Raw genomic sequence first — 17,390 nt, 5'->3', positions numbered from 1 at the left:
GTAATATTTTTTTTAAAAATCCATCTAAATAAAACACACACATGCACGCACACACAGTGACATTTTAGACCTTCTTCAGAATACTGTATATACTATGGGCATCATGGTGCTGATCCAGAATCCTTACATTATTATTTATTACTAGAGCTACAATAATAAAGCAAAGAGGAGGGGGAAGTAATAAATATGAAATAATGTATTTATGATGATTCCATTTGTTTCACTATCCACTCTGTGCAGAGGCAAAGCTTATTACATTTTTAAACTGTAGAGATACAATCATTTTACTGCTGTAACATCCAACTTTTGTCTTATTTAAAATATAAATCTAATATAATCTGCTTCTTAATGTATGTTCTTTAAAATACAGCGTGTGTTTTTAATATATTATAATTATAATAATGCATAATTATGTGGACATGCATATTAGATCGTTTTTTAGTGAAATATAATCCCTCCAGAAAGGCAGGAAAAGCCCGGAAACTTACTTTAAAACTAAATATGTTCCCTAAAACGGTGACAGAGCTACAGACCCATGACAGCCTTACACAGGTAGCCAGCAGCTGTGACCAGCACTACCTGTGCAGTTAATAAAAGGACAGGTAATGTTTGTCGCGCTGTTGCACACACAGCACGCTCGTTTGTTTCAGTTCGTCAGTAGCAACAAGACAGCTTACCAACGTGTACGTAATAAGCTGATACTCCTGTGTGCTACACACTACAGTGTGCGCTGTACACCTACTTACTGGTTTTGTCGCATCAGTCTGTGTCTCTGAGTTAACTTGTGTTTCTCCTACAGCTCCGGACCGCTAAAAATGCGCGTGCTCTTTGTGAGCTCGTTCCCGGCTCGTAACCAGCGCGTTCTGCCGTCAAGGGCGATCATTGGTTAAATGTGATCATGTGACTGATGGAAGCCAGATCCTTTTATTTAGCAAAATGTGATTAATAGTTAAATATTATTGTTGAGGGGCACAGACAGGACTCCGCACGCACACACACATTAAAAAAAATAAAATAATAATTTTTAAAAAAAAAGTTGCCTCAACAAAAGGGCACCTTGGGCACCCATCAGGAAAGGGGCGGGTGCTCAAGCCCCTCTAGCCCCCCCCCTCTGCACGTGCCTGCTGTTAGGTTAATTGTACTGATCCTCGGGTTGGGGGATTTGTGTTTGTACTGGAGCGCAAAATTCAAACCAATGGAAGATGGACAACAAAAGTTCAAAGCCATCAGGTGCTCAGGTTAGAAAAAAGAGAAAAGATGCAGGTAAGCAGACGTGTGATTGGATAATGGCAGGTCATCCTGAACCAATCAGACTAAACTCCAAACAATACATTATGTTACAGATTTTAATATTAATTAGTCATTGTTACTTGTTGATTTGTCCTTTTCTCATTGTGTGACGAATTATGACGACTGTTTGGTAGCTGTTATTGTCTCTCTCTCTCTCTTCATGTGTGTTTCTCTGGTGAAACAACAGTTTTGTGTTAATGTTAGGGCTGCACGATTTTGCATAAAATGAGAATCACGATGTTTTGGCTTAGAATTGAGATCATGATTCTCTCATAACAATAAATAAACATAAAACAACAAATGTCTCACGTTTTGTTGTTGCAGCAAAATGTTGTCCTGCTTGAAATTCCGTCTCCACCGTTGCTCGACGCTGCGTGTACAGAGCAGGTAGTGCAACAATAGAAAAATAGTTGCGGGACGGCACTGTGTAGCGTTTGTCTAGGGTGTTGATCGTTTTCCTAAATCCCTCGTTTTGCACAGTGTTGATGGAGCCATATCTTTGGTCAGGTGATAAGTGATAGCCTCCGTAATGTCTTTGTGCCTGCGGGAGTTCGACGTGTATAGGGAAGCGCTGTATAAGGTTCCCGTTATTGATGTTTGGGTGGTTGACCGGGACGGATTTTCTCCTGTCACTTTCTCGTCATCCCTGACGTGCTCTCCGTGGTTTTTTCCCTGCTAATTTTAGCATCACACGGCACAGCTTCTGTATCACGTGGTATAAGGCTCCGCCCTTGTCATTTGTTGAGCAGGAAGAGTGAGCGCTTGTTTTCATGCAGAGTACGTCCCGGATCAAAATGTGAAGTTTTACAAATCACCACTTCTTTAGTGAATATCATTTCAGTCTCAGACAATCTCGTTTCTCTTACAGAGGTTGAATGCACCTTCTGCGGATGGCGGTACCACACAGTGTGCGTGGACTTCCCCTGCACAGAAGGCAACTACAAATGCTGTGAATGCTAAATAAACAGAAACAAATGATCCCTGTTGTCTTTGCTTGATGATTGGTTTGAGTCTTGACAATCCACATTGCTGGCGTTGCATCTTTCAATGCCAGCAATGGCAGGTATCAGTGCTCAAAGCTTTTGTGTTTGTTTCCAACAAGTTGCCCACCTCGGGAAACAAAAATGTGTTCTTTTACTTGTCAGATGAACATATGAGACACTTTGACTCTTCAGTGCAGTGTGGAGCCTAACAAAGATCTGTTTTGTGTCCCAGCTGATCAGCAGGAGGAGGAGAGTCTGACGGAGCAGCAGAGGAACATTTTCAGCTACTTGGACTCAGCTCAGCCACTACAGAGGAAACAATGAGCTCAACACAGAAGGTGACAGACAGAGCAGGACCATATGACCAAAGATATTTATCACCATATACATTTGAACATTTGCCATAACGATGTAGCTGACGATAGAATTGACACCAGACAAAATACTTTACAGCTGCACAACTTTATTAAAAACCCATCAATGTATTTTCACTGAAACAAGCAGCTGTTGTTTATGTGCATTAAAGTTATATAAAAATGTAACCGTGCAAATGCAAATTGCTCGCTGACAGTTTAACCAAAAGGCGTTTCCAGTGGAAACTGGCCGACACATCCTGAGCATAACCATGTATAATATCCACTAAACTTCAGAAGAGGTTATACAGTCGTGGCCAAAAGGTTTGAGAATTGCATAAATATTGGAACCTGGAGAAGTTGCTGCTTAAGTTTTTATAATAGCATTTTGCCTGCACTCCAGAATGTTATGAGGAGTGATCAGATGAACTGCATCGTCCTTCTTTGCCATGAAAACGAACTTAATCCCCAAAAAGCCTTACCACTGCATTTCATTGCTGTCATCAAAGGACCTGCTGAGACCATTTCAGTGATCGTCTTCTTAACTCAGGTGAGAATGTTGGCGAGCACGAGGCTGGAGATCATCATGGCTGTATCCCGATTCAGGTTCTGCAGCTTTAAAGTCCTCAAGGGCCGCGTACTCAAAGACCGCTAAGGCCGAAGTGCGAGGCTCGTAGGCTCGTGAAATGGGACGTCTAGCCTCCGTCGCGCTGCCCAGGTTGCCTAGCAACCATGATACTAACAGCTGGAAACGTTTCATACAGCTTTGTTTGACAGAAATGAAGGAGAACATATTTAGTTCATTTGTTTCTACATGAGCTCTGTGTGATCTGATGAGTATCTGAGGCTGAGACCACAGGACTGTGAAACATGATTGTTGGGCTTCATTTCTGTGCTGAACAGTCGTTTAAGATTAGCTGTAAATAACAATTAGCTGATGTTGTTCATGAGACTAAAGTCAGTGTAAATATGATATGGCCAATATTATAGTTATTATATTAATCACTTCACTCACAGACAAGTATCTGTGACAGTGTGTATACAGATGTCTCATATATAAGAGACAAATTTTGTTCCTTCAGTATGTTGGCATTATTACATTTGGCTCAATGCTTACATATATGTGTAAAAGCAAATGTAGGAGGTGTGATAACTGTGTCTGATAGAATGAAGAGTAGACTGATATATGAAATATTCCTTTATTGGGTGAGAAAATCGGACCATGTCATAACTGCTTTAAGTCACACAGAATAGATATCAGAGCCTTAAACAGGCTGACTTCTGCTAAATGGGTCAAACTGGGCAGAAAGTCTACAAACACATAACATCCTTATAGAATATGATGTAACACTATAGATCAACTTAGCTCAGAATATATTAAATTCAATTTTATTTATATAGCGCTAAATCACAACAAAAGTCGCCTCAAGGCGCTTCATAGATACAGAGAAAAACCCAACAATCATATGACCCCCTATGAGCAGCACTTTGGCAACAGTGGGAAGGAAAAACTCCCTTTTAACAGGAAGAAACCTCCGGCAGAACCAGGCTCAGGGAGGGGCGGCCATCTGCTGTGACCGGTTGGGGTGAGAGAAGGAAGACAGGATAAAGACATGCTGTGGAAGAGAGACAGAGGTTAATAACAGATATGATTCAATGCAGAGAGGTCTATTAATACATAGTGAGTGAGAAAGGTGACTGGAAAGGAAAAACTCAATGCATCATGGGAATCCCCCGGCAGCCTACGTCTATTGCAGCATAACTAAGGGAGGATTCAGGGTCACCTGGTCCAGCCCTAACTATATGCTTTAGCAAAAAGGAAAGATTTAAGCCTAATCTTAAAAGTAGAGATGGTGTCTGTCTCCTGAATCCAAACTGGAAGCTGGTTCCACAGAAGAGGGGCCTGAAAACTGAAGGCTCTGCCTCCCATTCTACTTTTAAATACTCTAGGAACAACAAGTAGGCCTGCAGAGCGAGAGCGAAGTGCTCTAATAGGGTGATATGGTACTACAAGGTCATTAAGATAAGATGGGCCTGATTATTTAAGACCTTGTATGTGAGGAGCAGGATTTTGAATCCTGGATTTAACAGGAAGCCAATGATGGGAAGCCAAAACAGGAGAAATATGCTCTCTCTTTCTAGTCCCTGTCAGGACTCTTGCTGCAGCATTTTGGATCAGCTGAAGGCTTTTCAGCGAGTTTTTTGGACATCCTGATAATAATGAATTACAGTCGTCCAGCCTGGAAGTAATAAATGCATGAACTAGTTTTTCAGCGTCACTCTGAGACAGGATATTTCTAACTTTAGAGATGTTGCACAAATGGAAGAACGCAGTCTTACATATTTGTTTAATATGTGCGTTGAAGGACATGTCCTGGTCAAAAATGACTCCAAGGTTTCTCACAACGTTACTGGAGGCCAAGGTAATGCCATCCAGAGTAAGAATCTGCTTAGATACCATATTTCTAAGATTTTCAGGGCCGAGTACAATAACCTGTTTTATCTGAATTAAGAAGCAGAAAGTTAGCAGCCATCCAGGTCTTTATGTCTTTAAGACATTCTTGCAGTTTAACTCATTGGTGTGTGTTATCTGGCTTCATGGACAGATAGAGCTTGGTGTCATCAGCATAGCAGTGTAAATGTATGCTATGTCTTCTAATGATGCTGCCTAAGGGAAGCATGTATAATGTAAACAGAATTGGTCCTAGCACTGAACCCTGTGGAACTCCATAATTAACCTCAGTGTGTGAAGAGGACTCTCCATTTACATGCACAAATTGGAGTCTATTAGATAGATATGATACAAACCACTGCAGCGCAGTACCTGTAATACCTACAGCATGTTCTGATCGCTCTAATAGGATATTATGGTCGACAGTATCGAACGCTGAACTAAGGTCTAGCACATAGGTGTCAAACTCAAAATTTGGCCCGCAGCCTAATTACATTTGGCCCGCGAGGCCATACCAAATTACTATTAGAGCTGGCCCGCCGGTCTTATGCAGCGCATGTACTGCTAATACTACAACTCCCAGAATGCTCTGTTGGCGTTTTGGCGCGTCAGTCAGGACAGGACCCATTAACGCCCTCTCCTCTGTTTACTGTAGTCATAGCAACCGCATGAATACTGCCGCGCTACCTCTCCCAAAATGGCGAAAAGAAAGAACGAAAACAGGAGCTTCCTGGACAGGTGGGAGACAGAATATCTGTTTACCTATGTAAAAGACAGACCTGTTTGTCTTGTATGTGGAGCTCATGTGGCTTTAACCAAGGAGTACAACATTAGACGACACTATGAAACGAAACACCAAGAGAAGTACAAGGACCTGGACATGACTCAAAGGCGCCGGAAAGCAGAAGAGATGAAAAGAAGTTTTGTTTCACAACAGACTATGTTCAAAAAAGCCATATCACAAAGTGAGGCTGCTGTAAAGGCTAGTTTTGTTGTGGCAGCAGAGATCGCAAAATCAGCCCGGCCCTTCAGTGAGGGAGAGTTTGTGAAAAGTTGTATGATGAAAGTGTGCCCAGAGAAAAAGCAAGTATTTTCAAATGTTAGCCTGAGCAGAAACACAGTAGCTGATCGCACACGTGAACTTGCCAACAATCTAAATAACCAGCTGATGGAGAAGGGAAACAGTTTCGTTGCATTCTCCCTCGCTATGGATGAGAGCAGCGACGCCTCTGATACTGCCCAGCTTTCAGTCTTCATCCGCGGTGTGGACTCAACTCTCTGTGTTACGGAAGAACTTTTAGGATTAAAATCAATGCATGGAACAACCACAGGGAAGGAAATATTTGAAGAGGTTTCCAAATGTCTAACTGAAATGAAGTTGCCATGGGAAAAACTTGTGGGGTTAACGACAGATGGTGCACCAGCGATGTGTGGTCAAAGGAGCGGACTGGTGGGCAGGGTACGGGAGAAGATGCGAGCGGAGAACTGTGCAGGTGAGCTGACTGTTTATCACTGCATCATACATCAAGAATCACTTTGTGGCAAAGCCCTAAAGATGGAACATGTTATGACCGCAGTAACACGAGTAGTTAACTTTATAAGAGCCAAAGGTCTGAATCACCGCCAATTCAAATCTTTTCTTGAGGAGTGTGGTTCGGAATACGGAGACGTGCCGTATCACACGGAGGTGAGGTGGTTAAGCCGAGGGAAAGTACTGAACAGATGTTTCGAGCTACGCGAGGAAATATTTCAGTTTCTGGAAAGCAAAGGGCAAGACACAGCTGAGCTCAGGGAGCAAGAGTTTCTGTGTGAGCTGGCCTTTATGTGTGATATCACGAGCCATCTCGATGCGCTGAACCTGCAGCTTCAGGGACGGGGGCGTATCATCACAGATATGTACACTGCAGTGAGGGCTTTTAAAACGAAATTGTGCTTGTGGCAGAATCAGATGCTACAAGGAAACCTGGGCCATTTTCCCTGCTGCCAAACGATGAACATGCAAATCTCTACTGCTGTGTTCCCATGTGCACAGTTTGCTGAAAAACTCTGTGTACTCAGTACTGAGTTTACCTGGCGGTTTGCCGACTTTGACGCCCAGAAATGTCGATTTGAACTGCTCAGTAATCCTTTTGCAGTTGACGTGGCAAAAGCACCAACAAACCTCCAAATGGAGCTGATTGAACTCCAGTGTAGTGACACGCTGAAATCAAAGTATGATGCTGTGGGCGCTTCACAATTTCCACATTTCATCCCTGACACAATGCCTGGGCTCCGGACCCACGCTGCTCAGATGCTCTCCATGTTCGGCAGCACTTACCTATGTGAGCAACTATTCTCCTCAATGAAGATGGCCAAAACATCTCACAGGAGACGTCTGACCGATGAACACCTTCACTCGATCCTGAGGATTTCCTCAGCTCAGAGCCTGAGCCCAGACATTGAGGAACTAGCATCCAAGAAGAGATGCCAGGTGTCTGGCTTGGACGCATCAGAGTAGATCAGTGTGTAGCAAACTGAGCTATAATTACCATTTTCTTTGTGCAATTTGTCTTGCTACTCCCAGACATGGGCTTGAATGGTTTCACGTTTAATGATATTTTTATTAGTTAAGTGGTTTATTATTGTTATTTTATTTTTACATTTATTATTAGCCTGGGGAAAAAGTTTACTGCTAAAATTTAAATCAGAAGGCTGCAAATACAATTTTTACTTAAGAAATGCATTCCAGTGATATGTTATTTAATTGGAATTTCAATTTTGCATGTGTGCAATATTAAGTTATATATGTTTATATAAGTTATATATCGTTCAGTATTAAGCGTTTCTTATTCCATATTCAGTTTTTCAGCAAAACTTATTTGAGTCTGTAAGAAAAGGTTCCTTGTTATATTTGGAGGAAGATTTTTTTCAATAAATATTAACGTTGGCCCGCGACTTTGTTCCAGTTTTGAATTTTGGCCCACTGTGTATTTGAGTTTGACACCCCTGGTCTAGCAGGACAAGCACAGAGATGAGTCCACTGTCAGAGGCCATAAGAAGATCATTTGTAACCTTCACTAAAGCTGTTTCTGTGCTGTGCTGAGCTCTGAAACCTGACTGAAACTCTTCAAATAAACCATTCCTCTGCAGATGATCTGTTAGCTGTTTGACAACTACTCTTTCAAGGATGTTTGATATTAGAGCTGGGCGATATATCGAGTTTTTAAAAAATATCGATATATTTTTATACGAGATATAAGATGTGACAATATCCTTTATATCGATATAGTCTATGTTACATTATAATTATACCTGTGGAGCCGCAAGTTTGCCTCTCTTTCGTCCACTTTCGTCTTCACAACGTTACTCGGCCTCGCCTCTCCTTCACTGAACACAACTCCCCCTCCTCCCCCATTGCTTCACCTGCAGGAAGCGACAAGATGGACACGGCAAATCTCCATTAACGAGTTACTGCGCATCGACCCGTGTGTGGGGCTGGACGCCGTCAACGTGTTAGCTAGCTAACCACGCTAACGAGCTAACCACGCTAACGGCATGCAGCCCAGAGGTGGTGCACGGACTAAAATCCTTTCATTTTCTCAAAAGTTGACAGCGCGCCTTATATATGAATTCTGGTTGTGCTTGATGGCCACGAACCGATTTTATGTGGTACACAGAGCTCAGCAATCTGTCAAAAAATGTTTTAGTACGACTTTGGTAAGCTACGGAGCTGCACCGCTTGATGGATTGTCAGAGCATTACGGCTGAGCCTCGCGGAGTGATACGTACTGTGCTTCAACACAATATTACAATATTACCCTACTGTGTATAAGGACCATAAATGGCACCTGTTAAGAGACGTGGTTGCGAAGCGGATTTCAAACTCCAGGCTGTCAGTCACGCAGTACAAGTTGGGAACTGAGCAGCTGTGAAATCTGTCTTTGTTATTGTGCTCAGCGTCTTTTAGTTTACATTTTGACTGCACAATTGTGAGCTTTTTGTTATGCACAAAAACAACATTGTTTTCTTTTATTTATGGAGCATTATTATTTAATAAATGCTCATAATTTATTTTTGAGTAAATTTTATGTACATCTGCTCTATATATAGATATATATCTTATATCGCCAACAAGCTAAAAAATATCGAGATATGAATTTTGGGTCATATCGCCCAGCCCTATTTGATATGAAAGGAAGGTTGGAGATTGGCCTATAATTAGCTAAGACTGCTGGGTCTAGAGATGGCTTTTTGAGTAAAGGTTTAACTACAGCCAGCTTGAAGGCCTGTGGTACATAGCCGATCATTAGAGATAGGTTGATCATATTTAAGATCGAAGAATTAATTAATGGCAGGACTTCTTTGAGCAGTTTTGTAGGAATGGGGTCTAAAAGACACGTTGATGGTTTGGAGGAAGTAATTATTGAAGTTAACTCAGAAAGATCAATTGGAGAAAAAGAGTCTAACTTAACATCAATGGTACTAAGAGTAGCTGTAGATAATATTACATCTGTGGGATGATTATTGGTCATTTTTTCTCTAATGATAAAAATTTTATTTGTGAAGAAGTTCATGAAGTCATTACTAGTTAACGTTAAAGGGATGGTTGGCTCAAAAGAGCTCTGACTTTTTGTCAGCCTGGCTACAGAGCTGAAGAGAAACCTGGGGTTGTTCTTATTTTCTTCAATCAGTGATGAATAGTAAGATGTTCTGGCTTTGTGGAGGGCTTTCTTATAAAGCAACAAACTATTTCTCCAGGCTAAATGATGATCCTCTAAATTTGTGACACGCCATTTCCTCTCCAGCTTACGAGTCATCTGCTTTAGGGTAAGTGTTTGAGAATTATACCACGGAGTCACGTACTTCTGATTAGAGACCTTAGTTTTCACAGGAGCTACAGTATCCAGAGTCGTACGTAGTGAGGAGGTGAAATTATTAACAAGAAAATCGACCTCTGTTGGGGTAGCGTTCAGATAGCTGCTCTGCTCTGTGTTGGTACAGGGCATTGGAGATGATAACAGTGGGTGGATTATATTCTTAAACTTAGTTACAGCGCTTTCAGAAAGACATCTACTTTGAAAAAGTCTACTCTTCACCGCTGTGTAATCAATTATTGTAAAAGTAAATGTTATCAGGAAATGATCAGACAGGAGAGGGTTTTCAGGAAACACTGTTAAATGTTCAGGTTCGATGCCATATGTTAAAACAAGATCTAGAGTGTGATTAAAGTGGTGGGTGGGTTCTTTTACATTTTGAGAGAAACCAATTGAGTCTAATAACAGATTAAATGCCATGTTGAGGCTGTCATTTTTAGCATCTACATGGAAGTTAAATCAATTTGTTGATCAATTATTAAGTCATGTACTAACAGAGACTTGGAGGAGAGAGACCTAATGTTTAATAATCCACATTTCACTGTTTTACTCTTTGGTTCAGATGTGGATACTGTATTGTTCTTTCTTTGTAATTGTTTATGTTTAAGTTGTTTGTTGCTGGTTTTTAGTTTGTTTTTTGTCTTTTTGGGAGCTGACACAGTCTCTATGGAGATGGGTTTTTGGGGGGGTAGCAGGAGGAGAGAAGCTGCAGAGAGCCGTGTAAGACTGCAACTCTGCTTCCTGGTCCCAACTCTGGATAGTCATATTTTGGGGGGTTTAATAAATTTGTCCATATTTCTAGAAATGAGAGCTGCTCCATCCAGAGTGGGATGGATGCCGTCTCTCCAAACAAGACCAGGTTTCCTCCAGAAGGTTTGCCAATTATCTATGAAGCCCACATCGTTTCTGGGACACCAATCAGACAGCCAGCAATTTAAGGAGAACATGCGGCTAAACATGTCACTCCTGGTCTGATTGGGGAGGGGACCAGAGAAAACTACAGAGTCCGACATTGTTTTGGCAACGTTTCACACAGATTCAATATTGATTATAGTGACCTCCGATTGGCGTAACCGGGTGTCATTACTGCCGACGTGAATTATGATTTTACTGAAATATACATAAAGCATATAAACAATTACAGCAATATGATGCAACAAACACAGCAGCTACTGATCCAAAATACTCAAAGCTTCATAGAACTGAAACCAACATTTATTTTTAACTCCATTCTGCTGCTGATGCATACTTTAGGTTTCTGAACATTAAACTTGTTGCTGCCTTTCATAGTGTGTAACTTGAAGGCCCTGAGTACTTTCTCCCACACTGGAAACACTGGGATGATCACATTATTTGAACATTACCTAATAAGACTGATTCAGCACAGACAGTTATGTTAAACTTTCCTAGCAGTCCTTCACAAACAGGGAACAGTCTGTCTATTCTCTCCATCTGTCAGCTGCTGCTGGCTCTTCCTCCTCCTCTTCCTCACACACTGCTGAGTTTGTCCTGGTGGATCATCAGGGCTGCAAAGCCTCACAGATGATGTGCAGCAGTGGGTCCCTCAGTCTGTCCTCACTCTGGACACTTGCAGTCGTCACACATGGAAATCAAATGTGTGATAAGCTGCAGGATTCAGACACAAGTGTAACTTATAAACACATGTTCATACTTTTATTCCACAATCAGAGAGAAAGAAACAGAGAGAGAGTGCAGGACAGACAGACAGGTGACAGTCTCAGGTGTACACACTGCTACACAACAGCACCAGAGAAGCAGGATTTAGTGTTTGTGTTATTACGAGTGTAAACAAGAAGAGTTCCAGATGGTGCAGTGGACACATGTGTGACTGCTGTGATTAAAGCATCTTTCTTTCAGCTTAACGAGTGAACCGTCAGCTCGTTCAAACACACGTTAAAGTGCGTTTGGCTCGACACCACCGAACAGAGGCAGCAATATAACACAGCTAACATTAACAGTGCAGTGAATCCTGCTTGTGCCGTGATGTTCAGGACTGCAAACCGAGCAGCATCACTGACTTTCAGCTTGTTGTGTTTGTGGATATATGACTGACTTTAATTATCCACAAAATCATCACATTCTCTGTCAGATTAAGGTCGACTATTGAACGGCGTATATTTTAAAGGCTTTAAAACCAAGTTAACGCTGAAAGTACAAACATCACTAATGTCACATAACTCTGCCGACAAGGCATAGCTATGGCTATGAAATGCTCTTTGTGTATCACTTCTTCATTATGAAAGATGTCATTAATGCACTAGTAATGTCTCATCTGGAGTATTGTTCAATCATTTGGTCAGCAGCTAATAAGACAGATCTTAACAGACTTCAGTTAGTCCAGAATAAGGCGTCCAGATTAGTGTGAAGATGTTCATACTATACTAATATTGATCAAATGCATAATAACCTTTCTTGGCTTCCTGTACAGGCTAAAATATTCTATGGCTTACTTGTAGTTCTAAAGAAAGCAATTCTGTTAAACACACCACATTTATTCTGCTCAGCTGCAGTATCCAGATGAAATACATCATCATATTACACAGTTTTCAACAAGCTGCAATTTAGTAAATGCTCGAGTTAAAAGTAACGTTTTGTAAAACTGTTACATTTAGAGCAACTTTTAAGTGGAATAAGTTGCCTTAAAAAATTAGAGAATTATTCAAAACTTCAATGAACACTTAAAAGCCGATTTACAGAGCTTTTAGTTGTTGTAAATATTGTAAGACATGATTTGTTTTTGAAATTTGTGTAATGTGCCTCAATGTTATTGATATTATTATTATTATTATTGATTGCTTATATTTGAACAATTGTGAAACCTCACTGTGGATGTAAGAGTGAAATTATGTGGATATCTTGAATCCACTTTATTGTGTAATATTTTATGTGAGTATTTGACGGAAGACGAGCAACATCTGTTGTGGAAGCTAACGGGGTTCCTTTAGAATAAACAAACATAGGATTTATTATCACTGAATAATTCTGTATAAATCTATACAAATTATAGAAATATGTAATAGGAAACAACAAAATAATCTAAATTATAAAACTGTGTGTGTGTGTGTGTGTGTGTGTGTGTGTGTGTGTGTGTGTGTGTGTGTGTGTGTGTGTGTGTGTGTGTGTGTGTGCATGATTTTAGTGTTTGAACAGTCATGAATTATCTTTAACAGCAGGTTGGATGTAATGTGTTAGAACTACCAGCAGGTGGGGATAAGAGACCTTTAAGGTGTTTGGTGCCACGCTCCACCTTCAGGTTTAAAACTAGTGTTAATGGAGTTTGAAGGTTGAGTTTGTTCCACGACTGCATTTCACTCACTGCCTCTGTTTGTATCTCTGTCACTGCAGGACCAACATGGAGCCAGAAGTCAGCGCTCTCAGGAGGCCGACAAACCTCACAGAAGAAAGGGAGAGAAAAAACACACCTGTGACGAGTGTGGGAAGGGTTTTACTGTGAGGGCTAAACTAAAACAGCATCAGGTCATCCACACTGGAGAGAGACCGTTCAGCTGTGACTTGTGTGGAAAGTCTTTTTCCTTCAAGCCTTCCCTAAGAAAACACCAACTCATCCACAGTGGAGTTAAAGCATACAGCTGTGATCAGTGTGGCAGAGCTTTTACTCGCAGTAGCCACTTACAGAGTCATCTAGTTACCCACTCTGGAATTAAGGCATACAGCTGTGATCAGTGTGGCAGAGCTTTTACTCACAGTAGCAGCTTACAGAGTCATCTAGTTACCCACTCTGGAATTAAGGCATACAGCTGTGATCAGTGTGGCAGAGCTTTTACTCGCAGTAGCCACTTACAGAGGCATCTAGTTACCCACTCTGGAATTAAGGCATACAGCTGTGACATCTGTGGAAAAACTTTCAGCCGGAGAGGGAGCCGAAATACACACCTACGCATTCACACCAGACATGATGTGTACTGCTGTGAACAGTGTGGCAAACAGTTTACAACAGACTCACACTTACAACAACACATGTTTACCCACACTGAGGAGAGACCTTATCAATGTGACCTGTGTGAGAAGACTTTTAAATCTCCACATGACCTGAGACGACACCAACAGATCCACACCAGAAAGAGACTCTACAAGTGCAGCTACTGTGAGGTATGTATTTATATTGTTATCTTGTCATTTTAGCCTGACTGTTTGGAACAACTCTGCTCATTAAACTGTGTTAGCATGTTAGCAATTCTACTGTATGGAAAAGCAGCTCTGAGTGATTATTCAGATTTTCCTTTCAGTTATGATTTTAGTATTACTGTAGTATTATGGTGGTAGTATTGTAGTTATTGCAGCCCAGTAAACTGAGTGTGTTAACTGAAACAGTCAAATGTAGTTGGACGTCTGCAGAGATTCTCTTTATTTCAGGCGACGTTCAGGATACAAATGTTGAAGGACTGACTTACACTGTCTTTGTGTCTTTGTTTAGAAGCAGAGCGACACAGATGGATCCAGTTCTCAACCCTGTCATCACTGTGGTGGTGGGAAAGACTTTCATTGTGACCTCTGTGGAAAAACTTTCAGTCGGCAAAAGACCCTAAAAGTACATCAACGTAGACACACTGGAGACAAACTGAAATACTGCAAAGAATGTGGGAGAAGCTTCACCACATCAAGTGAGTTAAAACAACATGAACTGATTCACAGTGGGGTTAAAAAGCACCTCTGTGATCAGTGTGGGTCATCCTTCACCACTGCAGGTCAGCTTAAATCACACAAAGGAGTCCACACAGGAGAGAAACCACACAAGTGCAGACACTGTGACAGAAGCTTCTCACATTCAAGTACTTGTAACAGGCATGAACGTGCACACATGGAAGGAAACTACAGCTGTGACCAGTGTGACAAGAGCTTCAGGAATCTCAGTTCATACTCTGCACACAAACGATCCCACGTTACTAATAAACTGTTTCACTGTTACCAATGTGCCCAAACATTCACCTCATTGTCTGCTCTGTGCAAACATCAGCGCGATCACTCAGGGCTGAAATCACTCCCATCACTGGATCACAGTGAATCTGAAGACACAGAAAGATCCTCTGGTTTCTGTGTCAGAGTCAAAAAGCTTGAGATCAGGCTCCACAGAGTTCAGATAGAATCATTTAAACTTGTGTTGAACTGAACTGGTTGCTGGGCTGAACTTCTACATAATACAGATCTACATGGGATCTTCTTTTCTGTTGTTTTACTGAGTCAGTTTTGTCCTGTTTTCTCTGTCCTGGTTTTGCTCGTCTGTAAATGATTGAAACTCAGTCAAATAGTTCATTGTTCTCCAGCAAAACGTTTTGGAAACTCATGTTTAACCTTTAAAACTCTGACATGTTTTAGCACACAAGGCTTCATCGGGGAGTTCACTCATGATTGGACCATGAGAACAAAGGTTTTTAGTTCTTTCAAAGAGAGTCTTGGAGATGTTTGATGTTTCTGTTTTTCTGAAACCACCTGAAAGAAAAACTATTTTTCTTGTTTTATGTAGTGTGGAAGTTTTTAATGTTTCTTCATCTGTGATGTTCTTGAATGTGTTCACGTGAAGATGGTATAAATAAACTGTCCTTTCAGCTTTAGCTCCTAATTTATTCATTATTTATGGATGTAGCACAGCAGCCGTCTCTTGATTAACACATGGAGGGCTCGGGATCTGATGGTGTCGTCTCCCTAATTTGCCCACTCAGTAAATCTCACTCATGGCCAAGAAATTGAAATAAACCTTGTTTCCCTGCTGGATAGTGATCCACTGTAACTCTGCTCCTCCTTCCTGTTTAGGATTTCTGTGGCTGAAGTAAAATTCCCTCCATCCATCACTTATCCCAGCTAACCCAAAGTGAAATAAAGTTTTGCTGGTCTTAAAAAAGCATTACAATAATGGGCATTACCAATGCAAACTGAATGATACAGAAGATGAAAGAAGAGACTTTGATCAGTTAATAAAGCTCATGATCTGGATTCATTGTGGCTGCTACACAGATACTTCTGGGTCACTTCTCTCAGTTAGGAACCTTCCTCACCAAACTGACTGTTGGACCACACCCCTGGTTTCATGAGAAATTGTTTCAGCCATGATTTCTCTTCCTGTATTTCAGAGTAAAGACTGAAGTGACAAATGGAAGCATGTTTAAAAAACACAATGTGAGAGAGACGTTGAGGTCCTTAGAAGTTACCCTGGGTTTTTCTGTCACCCTGCTAGATGTTACACACCTTGTTATTGGACTGATTTCTACTGCTGGACTACTCCTGCAGAGAGTAACAATACTCTTACTAATTAGCTCCCTTTCACAGCTTTGGGGATATTTATTTTTGTGTTTGCAGCGCTGTGAGCCAGAACAGCGAGAGAAAAATCTGCAACAGCGACGAGCCGAATGCTTACGTGAATCGCAGCAGCTGCACATGTGCTACGCTGAATTAGAGGATATCTTTGCTCTGGATTTCTATTTCTACTTTTTCATTTCTATATGATTCTTCTTGCATCTAAACAAAGATGATTCAATTTGCTAAATGTTGATGACTCTTCGTGCTCAGGTGTAAATGAGACGTAATATTTGCTCTTGGTTTGGTTCTCCTGTACAGAACCTTGCAGTACAACAGAAACCTAAAAACATTCTTTGTAGTTGTTATTCTTAGTTGTTCTGCTGCCTAAATACCACAGGGTCTGATTATGAAGTTATTGAGCTGCACATACGTTACGACCTGCTTAAGTTCGAGGTCACAGCGTCTGTAGAGCAGCTGGAACATAATGAAGTCTACAAGGTTAAAGTTTTCTCTTCAGTTATTGTTCTTTCTGCTGCTTGGTTTGATGGATCTGAGAGCTTTTGTTTTTATTATTGTTATTATAATTATCATTAATATTTTACTCTCTAGAAGCTTTAAAATAGTGTTTGTGTTTGAAAAAATTGATTTAAGAATTGAACAGAAACATCTGTCCTTCTGAAAATCGCCCAAAGGCACGGAGACAAAGTCAAAGGATGCAACCTGTAACTTTCTCTTCCTTCATGTCAGGACCATCATCCATGATTTATATAAAATGCATATAGCAACAGTAGCACTTTAGTTTGGACTTTATGATTTCTGTAACTGGAAAATATTATTTTGTTTAAAGACAGAAGTGACCGCATAGTTGCAACATCAAAGGGAAATATTAATTAATTAGCATCAAGTATATTTGTTACTTAAGCGTTTGCACTATAACTTAAGTAGGATTATAACTTTTAAGGAAGGAAAGATTTCAGATATTTAGTTCACTGTTTCAGTTATTTTATATGAAATTAAAACATTTACGTTGGTCAAATATGATGCTCTAAATCAAATAAAAGTTTGAAAATAAATGATGTATTTTTAAATGCTGCAACAAATGTTCACAAAAAGTAACTATAATTAAAACCAGTTAAACAAAATCAAATGTTTGAATCATGCTTAACCAAATGCCAGGCTGGAGAGC

General features: G+C 40.7%; 1 long non-coding RNA gene and 1 pseudogene across 1 annotated transcript in view; both read left to right on the top strand.

Annotated features, from left to right (window-relative positions):
* The window catches only part of LOC146679808 (uncharacterized), a 180,381-nt gene that overhangs the window by 139,403 nt on the left and 23,588 nt on the right, over positions 1–17,390 (top strand). The window lies entirely within an intron of this gene.
* On the top strand, positions 5,195–8,523 carry LOC146679809 (general transcription factor II-I repeat domain-containing protein 2 pseudogene; annotated as a pseudogene).

The sequence above is a fragment of the Copadichromis virginalis genome, unplaced genomic scaffold, assembly GCF_057382275.1.
Source record: "Copadichromis virginalis isolate Kocher_CV1m ecotype Utaka unplaced genomic scaffold, C_Virginalis_male_GT1.1 unmapped_scaffold_1, whole genome shotgun sequence".
Taxonomy (NCBI): Eukaryota; Metazoa; Chordata; class Actinopteri; order Cichliformes; family Cichlidae; genus Copadichromis; species Copadichromis virginalis.
This window is presented reverse-complemented; position numbering and strand designations above follow the sequence as displayed.